Raw genomic sequence first — 20,452 nt, 5'->3', positions numbered from 1 at the left:
AATTTAATTAAACTCAGGTCTTTTACCTGTCAAGCATGAAATATGTAATCGCTTTTCCACTTTTTTTTTTCAGCAATTCATTTAAAGTTACATTAAAATATAAAGTACAAAGGAACATTTTGTGCTATCTTACTTTCCTCCACTTTCACAAGCATGGCTTTATGTTTTACCACTTCAGAAGCAAAAGCAGTCAAGTGAATTTATTTACTTAGAATAATCATTTGTTGATCTATTGATACAGTCAGTCCTAATGAAGCTAAAAACCAGACTAAGCTGTACCAACAATCTTAGAAGGCAAACAGAAAAAAAACAGAACTTCATAAATAAAAATCCAGTTGGTGACAGAAATGTAGCATGTAGTGTGCAAAGAGTTTCAGCAGAACTCACTTCAGATTTCAAACATCTGTTACACCCATTCCTCTGTAATATGTTTAAACAAACAAACAAGCAAGCAAGCAAACAAACAAACAAACAAATGTGAACTTTTATGTTTCTATTTGAAGAGTTAGTTTCCTACCTACATTATTAAACTACTTACTCTGCAAAACATTTAAACAGACCACCATTGAGAGGCTTGGGTGGAAAGGGGCTGTTTTAATGTTCAAATTGTTAAACAATTTCTTGTTTAAAGAAAGGCAGAGAAACTGAAGTATAAGTTGTAATGTTTTATCAAAACAGAAATACTGTATATTTTATGTTCCAGTTTTTCAGGCAAATATCTGTTCAGGGTACACGCACACACATATAAATACACTGATAATTAGTCCAACACAATAGTATTAAACACTAAAGACAAAAAAATAGCAAAATAGCTAGACACCAAGCCCAGACAGAGAAGAATCAGAAAAGTATCACAGAAAAGACAATAGGCATATAAACACCTTTTTTATTGTGCATGCTTATATCTATGGCATTTAATTCATGTTGTTTAAGTCTTCCTGACTCTGTACCACCTAATTTTGCTCTCCCTTCCTGTTGCCTCTTCCAGTTCTCATCTTTCACAGCCTCTCAGCCCATCAGTGTGCTACTGCAGTGCCCACAGTCTGGATGGCCGAGGGGAGGATGGCTGGAGAAGACACTGGTGCTAGGCACACAGGATCAGAGGCTACATAGCAGCAGGGAGAAAGGTCCCAGTTGCCTGTTGCCTTACTGCTCCCACCTCAGAAATCTTCCTGGTAGGAATCTTTGATGAAATCCACCTGAAGAAAAAAAAAATTACAACATCGTGCCAGGGCAGGAGAGACACCCAAGCAGGAGCAAGGGGGAAACGAGAAATACTTGAAAGAAGGAGAGACAGCAAAGCAGGAGAAGTGTTGCAGCAAGACCAGCCACCAGAGCAGTGCAAGAACCCCAGGGAAGGATCAAATAGCTCCAAGAAGGAGCAACCAAGAAGAGGGTTTGACTGCAGCTGATGGAGGAGACTATACTGGAGCCACTGAGTAGCAAGCTCAGTGTCTCAGTTCAGTCTCCTGCATTCCTCCATAAAAGGATAGAGTGTAAGCTGCGTCAAAGTCAAGGGAGGACCAAAGGGTCACAGGAGAGGTGTCTGGAGGGAAGCTGAGATTTTTTCTATCAGTATGCTTATTTGTTTCCTTGCCTTTATTTTCCAATACCAGAAGCAGCAATCACAGTTGATTAACTGACAATAAATCAAATAAATTGAAATTCACAACCTGAAACTACTTTTCCTTCCCACGACAAATGCTTAGCTCTCCATGAAGAAAAATTCCTAAAAATTTCCTGAAAATGTATAAAATGTTTCAGTATTTTAATCTATTTTTGATTTACATTCAAAATTGGAGTTTCATAAAATATCCTAATGAAATTCTCAAGTTTTGAACACACCCTAGACTCCTAGTTTTATGTTGGTTTTGAAGCTGAAAGGAACTGATTTTTTGTTCTTACAACCTCCAGCAGTTTAGAAAGATTATTTTCTCTTTAGCCTAACCAAATATTTATGGGGCTTCTTTCCACCAGCTCCTAGTACCTCTTCCAGAGCAGATATCAAACCAGCCTTCTTAGACAAGCTCATTTCACAGAGCACTTGAGAGGTAGATGTCAAATGTTTGGTAAAATCTGCCTTACTCCTCCTGACCTGCTCAGGCTCCAGCCTCCGTATTGCTCTCCATCTATAACTGCAGAACTGCAGGCTGCTCAAGGGTATAAATGTGGCATAGGTAAGGTGAAATAAATTATCTAAAGATACACACCAAAATTAGCTAATTAAGTGCTTTACAGCTTGAAGAGATGTTGAGATAGTGGATCTGAAGCCACTTAAACACATTTCCTCCTGATTTTGAGGATTCCACTTTGTTCTTTATTTGTTATCCCATCCAGGCCGCATGTAAACATCCCTGCATTTCTGCAAAAGTGAAAACAAAAAAACAAAACTGAAATCTCTTTCCTGCTGGGTCATTTTGTAGACAATCCTGCTGGAAGAGATGCACCACCCTGTCTATGTGGAGACTTCACATCCAGAAGAAAACAGGGTAATACCTGCATTAGAAACCCAGACACTGACAAGTTCTGTCTGTCATGTGTAAACTGCATCTAGTATTGACCACTGCAACCCTTGATGTTCACTGTTTGCAGCTTGAAAAATAGCCCTTTTAAATAAAGAGTGCAGTGAGGACCTTGAAACTGGACAAAGCACAGAGAGATTAATTACTGCAAATTTTTGAATATTTTATACCCACAAGACCATAGGGAGAAGAAAAAAAAAAAAATCTATACTCTCTAAAAGTCACATTCCTGCTTAGAAGTGAAGGAGAATTAATAGTCAAGGTTTGGAATATGTTTTTTCATTCTTCCTATATCCCATGACTGGTATTGACCACTTTATGTACAACAAACAAAATCTAAACACATGTATGTTGCATTTTCAGTTATGTACAGTTACTACAACAAATTCTCTTCCACTTTGCAGAAAGTGGTGAACATATTAGAAATAAGTTAAAATTGTAAAGCAGACATTCTGAAAAAGCTACTTTGTAAAAAGCTTTTCAGATAAGTTATCCAGCTTTTTTTTTTTTTTTCCTCAACTATCTGGCTTGTTAATATCACTTTCAACAAGCTTTCAGATGTTCACAGAAGTAAAAAAAAAAAATAATAAAGAAGGGAAAAAACTTACTGAAATGTCAATATTTAAAATTACAAATGGGCTGAGAAAAGTAATTGCAGGGTGACGTGAATGTCAAAATATCAGGATGGCTAGTTAGAGTTTGATTCAGACTTGGACAACTCTAATATAAATAATGTCAATCAGCACAGGTTTGGATTAAAGCAGGCCTTGTCAAATTAAGTGGGCTTTTTTTGTTTGTTTGTTTTGTTTTTGTTTGGTTGGTTGGTTGGTTTTTTGTTTTTCTGATGGGAGTATAAGATTAACTGATAACTTTGCTAATGCAAGAAGTTTCTATAAAGTATTTTGACTTGGTACTGCACTACATGTCAATTAGGTGTTCTGAGTGATATACAGTTATCTAAAGCAGCTAGTTCATTAATCTTAAAAATGCAACTGCACATTAAAAAAAAAAAAAAAAGGCAAGGCATTTCACTAGTTTCTTCAGGGACTGTTAATGGTCACTGTGCTACACAAACTTTTCCTTACTGAAAGGACAATAACATACTGACCACAATGATGAACTAGAACAGGTGACAGATCTGAAACTCTACCTCTGTCCACATGGCACAAAATTCTCATTCAACCAAACCAAAATTAAAAACACAATCCATGCACAAATTGTTGACTTAACTGGAAAGAACAAACTCTGGAGAAAAGGTTCAAAAGCAGTCAGCTGAACATTATACTCAGTATATATTTTCCTGGTGTGTGTATATATATATATATATGTGTGTGTGTGTGTGTGTATCAGGAAAAAAAAATAAAAAAGAATGCTGCATATGCTACCCATATGTTTTACACGGTGTCACTGCAATTAGACTCTCAGTTCTAGTATTCACAATGTAATATATATACATATGTATATATTTTATTTTTTTTAGATGGAGAAAATTCAGAATGGTTGCAAAGCATAACAGATGAGAAAGCATTCTTTGTAGCACTGTAGTCAAGCAATTAATGAAAACAGAAGTGAATCAAAGTAGAACTTAATAAACTGAAAACAGACACTGGGATAACTTCGACTTTCTTCTCAACGGATTTATGCTTACGGTGTTTCTAGAAAACCCCTTCCTCCAAGACAGAATCCAGAGGTTATCCACACATATAACAAGCATTGTTTTTGTTTAAAGTTGTTACTAAAATATTTTCCTAACATCTCTAATCACCATAAGGATGTTTAAGTCAATATACCACTTCTGACTTTGGCCACAGAATACACTGTTCCCTTCTTCTTAGGATCAGCATTTTTTGTGTCTGAGGATAATATCTATATTTTTTTCTTCAAGTCAAATATGCCAGATTTCTTCCTAAAACATGAATTTTAGAATATTAACTGTCCCTGCTAATTCTCTGGACTCCTTTCAATGTGTGTGCACACTTTATTATCTGCAATACTCCATATAATATTTGTGAGAGGAGAGGTAACTACATCATGAATTACGTAGTTCAAATTCCCTTTTATATGGACTCTAGTAAAATGTTGGATTATTGCATTTTGCTGCAGCATTTGCTTCCTCATATTCAGTTCATCATTCAAGCAAATCTAGAGACCTTTCCTACAAATCTGAGCAGTTGTTCTGCCTCTTCTATTTGAATGTCTCATTATCTCTGCTTTGCTATTCTCCTTTCTGAGAAAGCACACCACTTCCCTCCACAGTTTTTAGTTTGTCAACACCATTTTGAGTCCCACTGTGCTGGCACTCCCCTCCCGTACTGTTAGCTTTAAATTTAATAAGCATTCATCACTTACGTCAAAATGAGACCCTGTCTACTTTGGCTCTTACACGAAAGTAATATAAAGCACTATGCTAGTTTTGCTTTTGAAGCCTAGCTACCCATTAGTCGCACATTAAAAGATAAATGTTATTTGTGGTGTACCATTATAGCATGTTAATTCAAGGAGTATCTGAAGTATCTGTGTGAAGTGTTATGTTGTCTGGATGCACCTAAGATCAAAGAGCAAGAAATAAAAGCTAGGAAAACAAATTCTTAAAACAAGGATAAAAAAAATGGAGACAATTAGCTGCTTAAATACATCCACTACAACCTTAGTAACTATTTAATTAAACAATGAATGTTCTGGCGAAAAGTGCTTCAGAAAAACAATACAGAAATAAATCCTAAAGATCATTTTACATATAGTCAAACTTTAATCACAATGATTCTAGCTTAGGAATGCACATGAAAATCAATAGAGATGCAAAGATATCTGAAGAATTATTTCAAAAATTAGTGGCAAAGGACTCTAAAACCTATCACGTTAACAAAGCTTACCAAGTGTTCTATAGTCATCCTAAGAATTGTCAACAAAACTACATAATTAGCTGTTCAGCCAGAATAGTAAAAGACTCTTTAAAGTTTTGTCAACACTTAAAAATGATGGTCAAACAATTAATATATAAATAATAAGGAAATTATTCATCATGATATATTTGCATTAATTTGAAAGCCATAAAAACTATTTATATGTGTATTTCATAAAAATTGTAGAACATTGAATATTTAGAATGAAGCCCATTCTCTTTCATGGACATGGAATTAGAAAGGGCTTTAGAAGATGAAGCAAGTCATGCTTTAGGCTAACTCAAAATTTGTGTGTAGCTGCCATTTTTCATTTCTTGATAGACAGAATATGTTATCCTTTTCATTTAAAAAGAAAATTGGAAGAACAGAATATATATATATATCTTTATGTATCTTTAATTGGCATTCCTAAGGAAAGAACAATACAGTATTTTGACTGGGTTCTTTATATTTGGCCTTCTTTCAAAATGTAATTAAAAAGGAATATCCCCATTTAATTCATCTATGCTATTAGAGTTACTAACTTGTGTGAACATAAATAACATACTTCATAAAGGAAACTAATATGAGAACTAATATGCGAACAGTATTAAATAAAGATAACAAGCTGTTAAGGATGTTATTTTCAACATGTTACTTTATTTGTATTTTATATGAGTATTAACTCAAGTGTTCATTAGGTATCTAATGGCTACAGACCAGCAGACAGACTGAAGTATGGTCTTCTGTTTCACTTTAGCCACGTGAAAGTCAGATAAACCAGTCAAGATTGAAAACTACGTAATATAGAGTCTCCGTTTCTTTTAGTAGGTCTAACATCAAAAATAGCACTAGATACAAGTCAGTGCTTCTCTGAAAGCTTCTTCTTAATATACAATGTATCCAGAAGTTTCCCAGTTCATAAAAATAAGTTAAAAAGGGGTAATAAGACTAAATTCCACATCATATTACTGTGTGAATTTCTGGTTTAATGAATAAATGTGGCATTGACACATCTAAAATTAGATTTTTAATGTATGTTTTTCCCAATATCTCTAACAGTTGCTGATGTCTACTTATCTAATATTGACTGAAAAGCAATCTACAGATTGTATATTCAAGGCTATTTCTTCCCTAGTTTCCATTTCAGGCTTCACTTTTCCACTGAGTACATGTCTAATAGCACACAGAGTTTTGATTTTTAACATGCCTCTCTCAAAAATAAGATAATTTAGGACAAAAATGAAAAACAGCAGACGACACAAGATCATCAATATTAAATGCCTTGTGTAGAAGTAAGATTCTGTTTAATTCAAATAACCAGCATGGGAATGAAGGTGATGGAAGAAGGTCAAACTGAGTGACAGAGCCCTGTACAATCAAAAAAGCAAAACACTGCCTTCATGGCCTGTTTTGGTAGGATTATAGCCCCTGTGAGTATTTTAAGTAAGACCAGCAGTTCACCTAGCCTGGCATCCCATAAAACAGACAGTTATCTTCAGAAAATCAAGTAGAAGGTAAGTGTAATATTTTCCAGGACTCTTATCTTACAGTGATTTACACATTTAAGTCAGAAGTGTGAGTTTAACAGCTCTTCACCTTTTTTATTGTCAATCATCTGGCCAATTACTTCAGCCTAGCCAAGATTCTTGTGTTCACTCAATTTTATGATACAGACTTCCAAAGTTTTCTAGTGTTTTCTGCAAAGAGTGGCCTTCTTGTACAGGGTAAACTGTGGATGGGTCTTCAGACACTGGCTACAGGTACTAGCAGACTGATTCGAAACAAAGCTTGGCAGATTCAAGGAAGAAAAATCTGTCAGACACAACAGACTGTATCTGTCTCAGGAATTCCTATGCCACAAGTCACTGGAGAACAGAAAAGTCCTGCTACCTGCAACTGTCCAGTGTTTTTATAGTGTTTTCTTCATATCTACCGTCAGACACTGTCAAGCATGTGAGAATGGTCTAGGTCATGGGTGTCAAACTCATTTTCACCAAGGGCTACATCTGCCTCGTGGTTTCCTTCCAACAACCAAATGTAATTTTAGGACTGTATAAATGTAAGGAATATTTATATTTATACAGTTCTGAAATTACATTCAACCCTTTGAAGTCAACCACAAGGCTGATGTAGCCCCCGGTGAAAATGAGTTTGACACCCCTGGTCTAGATACACATAACCATTGCTGTTTACATTAATTGTGGTTTCACATTCATACATCTTGGTCTAATTATGACATGCTAATTAACAGGTCCTTTTCACTGAAAGCTAGATTACTTTGCTCTCCACAGAAAGAAATGATGGTGTCTACGTGTTTCTCAGGCAGACAAAACTATATAGAGAGAAAAGTCAGCCAAGAAGTATAATATATAATCCCTCATAATGTTCACCCAAAGTCTACAGAATTTTAGCCTAGAGAAAATAAAAATAAAATTAAAAAAAAAAAAAAAAGTATATACATAGTCTGAAAACTTATGTGTAAAAAAAAAAGATGAAAAAGATACAGTTGGGTTGAATCTTTCTGTATAATATCTTCAGGGTTTCTGAGGTTTGAGGTTTCAGATATGTGCTAGAGTTACCTGTAGAAAACCTTTAGCAAATGAAAACATAGTTGTCAATCATGATATATTAAAAAGCTCTAATTCACAGTGTGTATCAACTCAAGAAGTTTTTAAAGATGTAGTCTACTTCAGTAATAATCCAAGCAACACAGTTCATCAAAACTAACTAATTCTCATTCTGGATTTTCCACATCTTACTAAAGAAACTTTCTGTGATGAGCACAGCACAATGTTTTTCTCCATTACTTGACAAGTTGGCCAGGCTGTATTACTTATTAAGATGTTGCTAAAGTGAAAAGAAATTGTGCAAATTAGATAAGCTGCTAATACAAATAATAGTTATCTGACAGGATATTCATGCTGTCATCTTCAGCAGAAAGTATGACACAGAATGAAACAAGGAAACAGAACAAGCCATGGAAACCATGCCATTAATTTCAAGCAATGATTATTATAGTAATATAAATGGTTTATGTAATGGCAAAATGACTGTTGCTATGACAGCACACACAAAAGAAACTAAATTGATCCCCAGGTACCTATTCTTTAATTGAATGGAAGATAATTTTGAACCATGAAAAGCTGTGGGGAGTTGTATAAATCACAGATCTTCATAGGACTTCTGTGAATTCAGAGCAGAGAAAGCAGATCCTCCGTGACAATGTCTGCCTGGCTTTGCCAACAGCAAAAAAAGGCTAAAGGATGCCGAATGAGTTAACAACCAGGTAATCAGAAAAGAGCAAAATACAAACCTGACAGAGGTATTGCTTCACAGTCACAAAGCAACATGACAAAGAACCAGCACCTAGGACACCAGAGAGCCCAAATAGTAGCAAGACTAGCATTGTAGTTGGAGTTCCCCCTACTCCTCCAGTTTCAGTGTAGCTGTTCAAATAGGATTTTTCTGTTTGTCGTGTTTTAACACCTATGTCATGGTTTAACACTTCTCCATTTTGGCAAACTTCAGCTCCAACAGCTCTATAAATCTCCCTTGTTATGCCTGTAGCAGCTACAGATTTTCAAGAACCAGGGAATTTCTACATATCTGATCTAAAACCACCACTTCACAAAAAAAAAAGCTGAATGTCCATAAGGTCATAAAGCAGATGCTGTGTGTAGATGGAAACTGCTTCAGCTGCAATTCATTTCATTCAGCAGCATTTCCATTCTATCCATTAAGTTTCAGATTAAATAATGGAGGCAAGAGTTACAGTAAGCAGACATACAGCTTTGCCTGAGGTTTAGCTAACTGCACAGCACATGAGGAGTTACTGGACATGGCATGACAAGTTATTGTATGTATAAAATGAAGGTAGAAGCTGATAAGGTTTACAGAGAGTGTCATGAGGAATGGGTAGATTTCACAGATGTTTAAGGCGATTTCAAAAAGAGTACTGAGGGCTTTTAGGGGACAGAACTACACAGTAGGTGCTCTTGGCCCAGAGTTCTTTGACCTAAATTTGCTACACATTTCCATTTCACTACAAAATGTTTGCCTTCTGCATCATAAGAGCCAGGCTGAATTCTGTTATCACTTCTTACAAATTCAAAAAGCAAACTCATTTTATTTCCCAAAATACACTGGCTTGTTCAGGACTTGAAATGAACTTCTTTTATTTAAGAAGCTTTTGAGCAGATCGCTGCCTACTGAAGCTTCTGGCTAAAGGTACTCATTATTTAATCAATTTTATTCTATAGAAAAAGACATCCTTTCCCATGCACAATTGTGAGAATAAAATACAACAATTGAGACCAAAATTGTGTAAAAATTGGCAAGCTTATAGTCTCTAAGACAAGTTCTTACACATGCCTGAGCCACATCTGGATTGCTGTAAGCCTACAACACCAGCCTCCACCATTTGAGAACCACAGCTCAATCCTGTAGCTATAGCAAAGTCTACAGTCCCCAAGTTGTGGTACAGCAGTGTTGCAAGAGTCAGGCTTTGAAATGGTATTGTTAAGGTACTGACTTCAAATTGCTTGCTATAGCAGTGAGGGGGGACAAAGCCTAAGAGAAAGCTATAAATTCCCGAGAAAGTTTCAAGCACAATTTTCTTCAATTTAAATTATTACATTTTTAATTATTTCAATTATAAATGTACCAAGGCACATTTTTTCTACTTCTAGTTCTTTGAATGCAGGATCCTTTCAGTAGTATGATTATATAACTCTATAGGAGTGTTTCTGTGAACAGAACAGTTATCTCCAAGTTCATCCTCCACAAGGAATGCCTTCCAAGCACTATTCACACTGAATGTGAATCACATTTGATTTTCTTTTTAATGAAGCAAACATATGACACTGAACATATGAAAAATATTCATGGACAAGGCAGTCTTTTGGCAGTCAGCCTTAGCTACCATCTGTTCCTATAACAGCAGTGGAGTAAAGTTTATATTATACTGTACTCCATAAAATTGAAGCAGTAATATGTTGTATTCTACTAGGGGTGTTTATTGGAAATGTTCTGAAATCTGTATGTAGCTGAAGAACACTGATGTATTTTCCTACTTTGCTAGGGATTGGATCTCTATGTAGTACCACAAAGCAACTATCCTTTTGAGAAAGTAAGGATAATCAATTTTGAAAACTGAGATTATAAACAATATCACATGATTATTGAGGATTCGTTTCTCTAAGTACCTCTTGCCAGTTTGATATCAATAATAAGATATTTTCTGTGAAGCTCATTGTTAGTATTGCAAGGCTATCAGCTGAAATATGCAAGAAGAATGGTGATACTGAAGTATTGAACACAAGATATTAAGTTTAATATTCATGAAATCATGTGAGCTCGGAGCTTTTATTTCTTTAGAAACAAAAAGAAATTACAGATCACAAATCTTTGACCTATCTGGCTCCATCTGCACAGCAGTAGCATAGACCGCATTACTGTGTAATCAGTTACTGTATAACTGATCATTTGTAGTCACTATATCAAATCTGAGAGCTGCACTGTATTTTCTCATCAGAACAAGCTGGAAATATTGTAGAGCTACTGAAGTATTTCTTAAATAAGTCCTCCAATTGTAAATGAGATTCAGAATTTGTTTTAAACTGTCACATCACAACAACAATGCACATCATCAAACAACATTTTTTGTCTTGTTCTAACAATTTAGATTCCTGTACCAGAAATATAACCCTTAGATCAAGCCGTAGTACTTTGCAAAATGCTAAAGATCTCACTAAAAGAAGCAAAAGGAGAATACATACCTTGCTCTTGTACTTTTCAATTAAGAGGAGGAAGTTTTAGGAGACGTTAGCCAGTTGCATTCCCTTAAAGTTTTACTTCCAAGCCAGCATCCTTCCTTGTGCAGAGCTGCTATGAGAACTTTAATCACAAATTTTATTAAAGCTGCAACCATTCAATATCTAAAACACATCCATAACCAGAGCACAAATACAAAAAATAAGCAGAGAGGGCCTTCCCTTCCCTTCCCTTCCCTTCCCTTCCCTTCCCTTCCCTTCCCTTCCCTTCCCTTCCCTTCCCTTCCCTTCCCTTCCCTTCCCTTCCCTTCCCTTCCCTTCCCTTCCCTTCCCTTCCCTTCCCTTCCCTTCCCTTCCCTTCCCTTCCCTTCCCTTCCCTTCCCTTCCCTTCCCTTCCCTTCCCTTCCCTTCCCTTCCCTTCCCTTCCCTTCCCTTCCCTTCCCTTCCCTTCCCTTCCCTTCCCTTCCCTTCCCTTCCCTCTTCCAGCAATATCTGAGTAAAATGGATAAATTGAACTTAGCTCCAACCCACCTGAACTTGTGACTTGAACTCTTCTGACTCTCTCTTCTTTCAGGACACCAGTCCACCATATTTCTTTCCTGAGACCATTTTTTGCTAGGCTATGCCCAATGCTTCTTTTCATTTGACTATTCCAGTAATGTGACGATTTTCCTTTCCCCTCTAGTACAAGTCTGCTCAATGCATTACCCACTGATCACCACATGCAGCCACAGAAAACTCCCTGAGCACCATTAATCACTCCAGTGCCAAGCTAAAGTTCCTACCCTTCTGTTACAGTAGGAGAAACCAATGTCTCTCTGCAAGGAGGCAGCCCAAGTTGCCAGAGCAAAATAGTCATTACTACACACTGTTAAATAAAATGGGGAGAAAGTCTTTGTGCACAACACATCTGTAATAGGGATAAAACTTGTAATATAGCTTAACAGTCAATGTTAAGTAAATACAGTGAGTGCACCTTAGTATTTAGTGTCACCAGGTAGGCAGTTAAAAATAGAAGTGATCAAGAATCAGGGGTCACTTAAAAACACACTAAGCTCTTTGGTTATCAATAGCAGTTAGAGTGGTCACATTTAGTGTTTAGTGCTCTGTCTCGTTTTTTTACTTTTCTTTTGTGTTTATTGTTACAGGTTTAAACTGGTATTTTCTGAAATATTAAATATATGAATATATGTGTATATAAATGTGCTTACTTAGATTATGTTCTAAAAAATGAAAAAGTTGCCAAAATATAGCTGCATCACATGCTTTTACAGCTATATACTTCTAAAATTTAATCTTATTAAACATGATAAAATACTGGTACACTCTCTGATTGGCAAAGAAAAATAGACGCATTTTTGCTCACATAAAAAAAAAAAATCTAGCAGTCTTTTATGGCTACATAAATTAGACAAGGCTGAAAGTTTCCTCTTAAAGTTAGCATAAAAAATGAGTTTATCTGAATGACATCCATTACTTGTTCTATTAACTTTTTCTAGTTATGCATTATCATTAGAAATGTAATGTATATACAACTGAAACTGCTGCATTCAATAAGTTTAGCTTAGTATAACACACAAGGCTTTTGCACTGTCTGCTGCAATACTGATGAACAGGAGAATCTGAAAACTGAAAGAAGTGTATGCAGCATATACTTAGATAAAACTATGCACAACAGAATCTTAATTATCTACCTAGAATAATTGGGTTTGTTTACTGCATACTGCTGCACATCACATGAATATAGTTATCATGTGGCTTAACTAAATCCATATACAAAGCCAGACTGATGATCTTATTAAAAACCAACCAAACAACCCCACTTAAACACACACACAAACCAAACAAAACAAACAAACAAACAAAAAAAAACACCAACAACAAAAATCTTCCGTAAAGAAAGTTCATAAGGCTGTGGTCATTCTCCAGTTTACGTTGGCTGCTTTGGGGACAGGAGACCTTGTTTGATAACTGAACTTCTGTGACTTAGTCTCACAGACAGGTCATATTTAAAAGTATCCATTTATTATAAAGTTCTTACAGACACACCCACACACAGACACATAAGGGCATAAACAAACACACAAATTGACATTTTTATTTACCATGGCTCAAAAAGAACTCCCTTGGACTAAAGAATCTGTTGGTCTGCATTATTCTTTCCATAGTGGTCTTTACCTGTGGGTCAGAATTTAGATACATGAGAAGGACAGTGGTGGAAGTCTGATGTGCTACTACTGCTGTTCTATAGGTTTCATACCTTTTTCCAATGTTAAATTCACTTTGTAGAACATAAAAAGTCATTTGAAGTACTTCATAGAATTTTAAAGTGAAGGTAAATATCTAGGAGAGCAACAAATTTCAATATACCAGTTTTGCTCAGGAAGCCAGTCATTGCTGACAAAAGGAGCAACACATGTCACAGACAGTGAATGTCAATAGGAAAATATAAGTGAATTTTTCAAGAACCAAATTTGGACAGAAAATTCATGTGGAATTCACACATTTAATATTATAATGGGGAAAGTCTAAAACACTTGGAATCTGACTTACAGTTTTTTGCTGATTGCCAGATCTTTTCACTCAAAATTAGAACTACTTGTTTCCACATCAAATGCTAACTTTTGGAAGAAATATCAAATTTTGTTTTTTTTGACTGCCTTTAATTAGTGAACGAAAGCACCTGTTGTTGTTTTTCACTGAACACCATGATTCCATCTGATCTAACTACAAAACTGTTGTTGATTTTAACTTGGTGCACAGAAAAATACATTATTTCATACAGATATTCTCTATCAAGTCAAGTGAAGGAAATGGTGTGAACAGGAGGAAAAGAAAGAGCAAGGGATAATTATTTCTAGTAGTGTTGGCTTTGCTTCTGAAACAGTGATTTTTTGCCTTTACACAGGTTCTACCAAGGTCTGCAGAAAAGTTGTCATTTACTAGGATCAGTTGCTTTGCAAATTGGAATGTAATTTACATCTTTATCTACAGATCACTCTGCTATTGCAAACATAGATGATAGTTTAACCTCAGTGGCAGGCTTGAAGAATTGGTTGGTAACAGAGTCTAGACTGCCAGTCAGCTGTGGATTTGCCAGGACAGTAGCAAATTACACCAAGAGAATGTGTACTTATTTTTCAAAGAGCTGGGTGTAATGGGGCTCTTACTTCTCATCACACCATACAGTTGTGGTTCTCATGCATTTTCTGATCTTCTTTTCCAAGTTTGGAGCAGCATCTGCTCCTGTTTAGCTACGGAATTATGTTTAAATTAGGAGGTGAGCTCTTGAACAGATATTGTTAAGGCTTAGTGTGTGTTTTTTTATCTGAATCAATTATGTTTATGAATTTGATTGTTATGACCATTCACTTAACCTACTGTGAGAGGGAAGTAAAACCTGTTGGCTTAAGCATCATCCAAAATTTTATTTTTTCCCTTAAGTTCCTAACTAGATTTTACAGTCTCACAAATTTTTTAACATGCTTTCATAGGACAATCATGTGACTTCTGTGCATTGTAAGATTTAATTTAACTAAGAAAATAAAATTTCCCTTACATCCAGGGGAAATTCCTTCAGCACAGAAGGGGATTCTAATTACCACTGTGAGACGATTAAAAAAAAATTGAACTAAACAAAAATCTTAAAATAACAAACAAGAAAGAGCACCCAACACACGTAGCTGCACTTTAGGAGCTATGGGTTTTTATAGTAATAAACACTGAACTTCTACTACATATTCTGATGATGTCTGAAATTTATTTAGGAAAAAATGACCAATTTCTTTTTTTATTATTACATTTTGTAATGGATTCAGCTCTTCAAAAATGAGTCTCTTCTGCTCCATAAAGAGATTATTACATTTCTTTTTCAGGTGGACGTGAAACACTAGGTCATTTTTTGAAGAGATCTCAGGTGTATCATGAGTATTATTGAATCTAGATAAACATCCAAGAGAAACAAGAATTTTGTTTCTTGGTGTCATGACAAGGTATTTCATTGAAGTCAGCATAGTCAGTGTGCACTCAGCTCCTGAGTCCAGGTTGTTTATAAAAAACATTGAAAAGAACTGGCCCTAAAATTGATTGCAGGGAATACCATGCCAGCCTCATGCCCAAGGCCAAATTCTTAATTGACATCCTGATGCTCATTAATACCTGATTTATAGTGGCAACAGAAAACTTAAAAGAAAAATAAATCTTCACAGATGTATCAGGACCAGTCTATAGCATGTTTCTAATCCTTATTTTTTTAATTTATATCCTGTATTGCTAATGGTCACAGTCACAGACCCACCCCAACTCTTCTGTGCAGATATTCCTATTTCTCAGGTTTGCTTTTTAAATAACTGTCCCTACTCTTCCACATTCCTGACATCATGTAAGATTAATCATCAACATGTGACAAGATGGCAGATAGAAAGACTACTCTGATTTGTGGGAGCATGGATTAGCACAGGATTTTTAACAGTCTTATTTCCTTGAACAACAATCATCTATAGAGACCCTTCTATCAAGTGGATGATTAGTCTGAATAAGATATGTGAATTTCTTAGTCTTGTGATTTGGAACACTGAAGAGTATAAAAGCAAGAAGTATCATTTGATATATGACAAAATATAAACACAAACATTCATTTCATCTTTTCATACTCCTTCATACAACTACAGAGTTGCAAGATGTATATATAGTTCTTTTTTTTTCCAAAGTGCAAGCATGTTTGTGATGCTCAACTGTTTGAGAAGATTTTTACAAAGTAGTTTAAGAATCTACTGTAGTTTTATACTGTGAGTTTACAATAAAGAATAAAATCACTGTAATAGAGTTGTGTATCTTATTAATGGTGCTCCTGTCTCTTTTCATCATAACAAAACATTTCCTTCAGCCTACAAGCTCCTGTCATCATGATGAGAAAACAGAATAACCTGTAATACATAATGATCTTTAAGGTGATTAGAAACTTTGATAAACAGGAATATCAAGGAATATTTGTCAAAGTATCATCTTGAACTTACAGCTTATTACAATGTTGCTGCAATTTTCATGAAACAGAAAATAATTTGTGGAATACTATTTTATTATGGGTAGGTAATTAACAGGATTTCAGAACTGACGGAACAAAAGATGAGATCATGAAGGCACTGTCAGGTGGATGAGAACTATGATGGAGTACGGAATATCAGGCTTTTCACTTCTTTATAGATTTATAAATACACTTGTATTTTCTAAATCACTAAAAGAATGCTATTTTATATTAATGTTGACAGAAGACTGGTAGTTTACAAAGATGGGACTTGTGTCTCATTAATTTGTAATGAATACCGAGAATCCTTATCATTAGCAAAGAGCAGATCCAGAAAAATGATGTAAAAAATATTCTGTTAACCTTCTAATAAATTTCACCAAAACACTGAGCAGATGCTGTGGAACTGATCTATTTGCAGCTCCAGCTGAGTAGTACTATATCTGACAAAACTTCTTGTCATTATGACTACACAAGCAGCAGTAGTCTTGAGGTTCAACAAAATCTACCTTCTTACAAGTAAAAACATACTTGAAAAATAGCTCATGGTCCTAATTAACAGTGTGATATCCTGTCATTCTAACAGTAATTATTATCTCAGTGGAAAAATGAGTGATTCTAAAGTGCGGCTTTACTCATCTATTATATTTTTTTCCACAAAAATCAAGCATTTTTAATTATTAAGAAAATTCTACCCTCCAATATCATTCAGATCATAGGTGAATGATATCGAAAATAAATGTTCACTAATGCTATTGTCATTGTTGTCAGGTATGACTTTAGAAATAACTTATTGCCTGATCTAAAACTATAAAGATCTTTTCAAAGGGTAGGAAGGCAACATATATTGTTACTAGCTAGGGAGAATATTCAAAGAGTGATTAATCTGAGGAGTTCTCTTTCATGATCCCCTTCTAAAAAATAAAACAAACAAACAAACAAACAAACAAAACCAACATCCAATTACAGTAGGATCACCTCCTTGAAAAAGACTTTCATTGCTGAAATCTCAGGCAGCATAGGAAACTATTTCCCTTTAAAGAGAACATAGACTTTATTAACTTGTTTTTTTCACTGATGCTTTTTATAATGAAAGCTTCATAACGACTGCAGGCATAAAACTTCTGAATACTGAACTTCATCACAAGCTGGAAACAGAGGGAAAATAAATCAGCTATAGCAGAGAAATTTCTGTTACTGGCAGTCTTTCATCTGACTTGAAGTACAAGATGCTAGAAACAGTCCTACTACCTGTAAAATAATTTATACTATTGCAGTTTCAATAAACAGAATCTTTAATGGCTATGGAGAAGATGAGTTAGAAGACATCAACATTTTTATCACCTAAGTTCTGTCGGGCTCTCACACAGCTTGAATTATAGAAACCCAGTTAATCAAGCAGGAAATAATACATACCTGGTTTTAACATATATTTACATTTACCTAGAATAAAGATTTTTCAGCTTCTTCTTATCAGAATCCCTCCTGTGTAATTAATCTAATTTGGCTTTCCCCCAGATGGCAATCCAAAATGGAAGTCCTGTGTCAAGAGAGGATAAATCCTGTGTTTGTTGGCTGTGGTGGCAAACAGTGACAAGGATAAGGAAAAAGTCAAGGTATTATCCTTGATGCCTTCTGTGTCTCAGTTGTGCTTCAGGTACCCAGTCTCTTGAGCTGGAAGGCAGGGATGGGTAGCAAAATGAAGCCCCAAGAATCCAAGGTAAAATGATTAGTGACCTGCTACATCACTTAGACAGATGGGTCAGATAGGATCCATCCAAGGGTGCTGATGGACCTGGTGGAGGTGCTCACCAAGCCACTTTCCATCATTTATTAGCAGTCCTGGCTAACTGTAGAGGTCCCAGCTGACTGGAGGTTAGCAATGTGATGCCCATCTACGAGAAAGGCTGGAAGAAGATCTGGGGAACCACAAACCTATCAGTCTGACCTTGGTGCAGGGGAAGATTATAGAGCAGATCATCTTGAGTGCTGTCACATGGCATGTACAGGGCAACCAGGTAATAAGGCCCAGTCAGCACGGGTTTGTGAAAGGCAGGGTCTCCTTGACTAACCCAAGCTCCTTCTATGACAAGGTGACCCACTTAGTAAAGGTGGTGCTTGTTGTTTACTAGGACTTCAGTAAGCCCTGTGGCACTGTTTCCCACTGCATTCTCCTGGAGAAACTGGTTACTCATAGCTTGGACGGGCATACTCTTCACTGAGTAAAAAAAGTGGCTAGATGGCCATGACCAAATAGTTGTGGTGAATGGATCCAAATCCAGTTGTCAGCCAGTCACAAGTGGTGGTCAGCAGGGCTCAGTGTTGGGGCTAGCTCTGATGTAGTCCAGAAGGTTTTATTAAAAATTAGAGTCTCAGACAAAAATTTTTTACTTGTTTGTTATTGCCAGAATCCACACAGAAACATAATTTTAAACTTTGTAAAATATCAGTTACGGAAACTTAATATGCATACAAGATTTCTTGAATTTGTCTCTGACTTCACCAACAAATAGCTAGCCTTAAGTATAGCACTGGTTACTTTCTGAAATGGTCAAGAAAAGTACTGCTTTTTAAAGTGTCCAAAAGGGATACTTTCTCCGACATCTGCAGGGAAAATTATATAAATTTAGCTGTCTGAGAGAGAAAAAATAGTCTTATGCAGAAATATAAGGGGAGCTTCAAGATTGCAATGTGAAGGTTACAGAAGACTGTTAAAGTCATCTGACCTTTGCAGAACTTTTACATTTCAACTGTCTATACCAGCTGTCCAACAACTTAATTATTTGTAGCAGCCTTCACAAAAAAGTCTCCAGATGCTTGCTATCAAGAAGGAAAACAAACAAGCAAAGCCAAACTAAATAAACACCCCATACAAATCAATAAAAAGATTAATTAAAAAAAAGAGTATTTTTCAGAAAAGGAAAATGGTATTTAGATATTTTTAATGCTATTTTAGACTAGGCACTATTCAGAATGTAGAACATGAACAGTCAGGGCTGAAAGTGTTTCAGTAAGTTTTCTGGTGTTAAGCAACTGTTGACTGTATCACGAAAGTTAACTTCCATCAATCTCACTTAAGAGTTGGAGGCTGGCCTCTTATGCAGAATAGAGCACTAATCTCTACAGCAAAATGTTTATTGAGAAATTGCAAATAAATTTCTAATCCCAAAAAGGAATAAATGGTATCTTTTAGTTTTTATTCATTACATGTAAATGGAGGAAGCCAGTGAAATCTATAGCTGAGACACATGGCAGCCCAGAGTCTGTTTCAAACCCAGTTTAAAGAAATAAAACATACTTTTGTCACCATCTCACAGAGAGACCATAGCTTCACTCCACTTACTATGCAGACTTTATTAGAACTGAATCCCAGTTTGTAAGAAAACCACAAATCAACATATTGACACTATTTAACTTCAAGCATTTGAGCAAAGTGCTCTGAATACCACTTTTCATACACTTGCTTGTTTTTTTGACTAGTTGGTACGTTCCTAAGTGTACTCTGAATGATAACAACATCAGGTAAGTTGTTTGTACAAAGAATTGTCTATATCCTATATCCTAGTGCTGTCTTGGGAATGACTTAATACAATCTTTGAGGCTAGACCAGCTAAAATGTGGGGCAAAACAAAAACCATGATCAAAAATATCCCTATTTTATGTTTTTGAAAAATCATTTAAAATCTTGATCAGAAAGGATTTCTTGAACTCATAGCTTTTTAATTACTGAGCCATGATTAAAGAGCAATCCCTCAGAAAAAAATTAAGCTTGTCAGTTTCTGTTTGGTAGATGCAAAGTATACAAGATCTTAAATCACATCTAGACCTTCTGGAAAGCAAAGAACAAAGCAAACCTAACATAACTATAGACTGGTCAGCGTCACCTCCCTCCCTGGAAAGGTGATGGAACAAGTTATCCTTGGCACCATCTCCAGGCGTATCAAATATAAGAGGGTCATTAAGGGCAGTCAACATGGCTTCACCAAGGGGATCTGATGCTTAACCAACCTCATAGTCTTTAATGAGGACATAACCAGGTGGCTAGATGATGGCAAAGAAGTGGATGTTGTTTATCTTGATTTCAGTAAAGCATTTGACACGGTCTCCCACAGCATCCTCAAAGCTAAACTGAGGAAGTGCAGTCTGGACAATCAGGTAGTGAGGTGGACTGTGAACTGGCTGAAGGAAAGAACCCAGAGAATTGTGATGAATGGGGCAGAGTCTAGTTGGAGGCCACTATTTACTGGAGTG

The 20,452-nt window shown here is 35.9% G+C and overlaps 1 long non-coding RNA gene across 1 annotated transcript; it reads right to left on the bottom strand.

The window, feature by feature from the left end:
* Window positions 1-275: 275 nt before the first annotated feature.
* Window positions 276-11,426, bottom strand: LOC110361843 (uncharacterized). Its single transcript, XR_002418678.2, has 3 exons — window positions 11,185-11,426; window positions 2,211-2,362; window positions 276-1,199 (listed from the first exon to the last, which is right to left on the bottom strand). It is a non-coding gene; the product is annotated as an uncharacterized LOC110361843 (long non-coding RNA).
* Window positions 11,427-20,452: the final 9,026 nt, after the last annotated feature.

The sequence above is a fragment of the Columba livia genome, chromosome Z (genome assembly GCF_036013475.1).
Source record: "Columba livia isolate bColLiv1 breed racing homer chromosome Z, bColLiv1.pat.W.v2, whole genome shotgun sequence".
NCBI lineage: Eukaryota > Metazoa > Chordata > Aves > Columbiformes > Columbidae > Columba > Columba livia.
Note: the sequence above shows the minus strand (reverse complement) of the source record. Positions and strands in the feature narration are given on the sequence as shown.